This window comes from Hyla sarda, chromosome 1 (genome assembly GCF_029499605.1).
Source record: "Hyla sarda isolate aHylSar1 chromosome 1, aHylSar1.hap1, whole genome shotgun sequence".
NCBI lineage: Eukaryota > Metazoa > Chordata > Amphibia > Anura > Hylidae > Hyla > Hyla sarda.
In genome coordinates this window covers 184735500-184736437 of record NC_079189.1, presented here as the reverse complement: position 1 = coordinate 184736437, position 938 = coordinate 184735500, and the positions used below count along the sequence as shown (strand labels likewise).

General features: G+C 42.0%; 1 non-coding gene across 1 annotated transcript; it reads left to right on the top strand.

The window, feature by feature from the left end:
• Positions 1-461: 461 nt before the first annotated feature.
• On the top strand, positions 462-533 carry TRNAC-GCA (transfer RNA cysteine (anticodon GCA)). Its single transcript has one exon. It is a non-coding gene; the product is annotated as a tRNA-Cys (tRNA).
• The last annotated feature ends 405 nt before the right edge of the window (positions 534-938 follow it).

Sequence of the window (938 nt, the reverse complement as noted above, 5' to 3'; positions counted from 1 at the left end):
GATTGAGAGCTTTAAATGTATGTAACTTACAAATCTGTATAACTTTTTGGCACCTGTTGTTTTGACAAAAAGAGAAAATGCAGAAAGGGGGGGCTCGAACCTAACAAACCTGTATAACTTTTTGGCACCAGTTGTTTTGACAAAAAGAGAAAATGCACAAAGGGGGGCTCAAACCTAAGACCAAGCTACTTCTTAGGCTTGCTATATCTACAATTGGAGCCCCCCTCTCTTTTTGGCATGCAGGGCACGCAGATGATAAGTACTGGAACGATTGAGAGCTTTAAATGTATGTAACTTACAAATCTGTATAACTTTTTGACACCAGTTGATTTAAAAAAATAATTTGTTCCCACCTGTTCAGATACATTTGACTGGAACAGTACAGGCAAGCCGAAGAGCTAGTTCGGACTTAGGTTCGAATCCCCCCCTCTGTGCGTTTACACTAGTAAGCTTTGAGTTGCGGGGGTATAGCTCAGTGGTAGAGCATTTGACTGCAGATCAAGAGGTCCTTGGTTCAAATCCGAGTGCCCCCTAACACACATTTTTTTTGCTTTACAACTTAACCATATCCCACAAATGTAGTTTCTTGCAGAAAATCGCCTCATCCGGTCAATGAACAGCCACCCTGGAGCGCAGAGGTTCAAGAGGTCCTTGGTTCAAATCCAAGTGCCTGCTAATGCATAATTTTTTCTTTACAGCTCAACCATATCTCATGTATGTAGTTTATTGCAAAAAATTTGCAATGTTGAGGTACAGATATTGCTAATTTTTTAGCAATAGCTCAGTGGTGGAGCATTGTGGTCAGGCAGAAAAGAACTATAGAACTTCTAAGGTTCAAATCTCCCCCCCCCCCCTCAAAACCCTCTCCTCTCTTCCTCTGTGCAGTTACTCTGTGTGCCAAAACAGGACAAGACCTTGGTCTCTGCATTTTGTTGCCA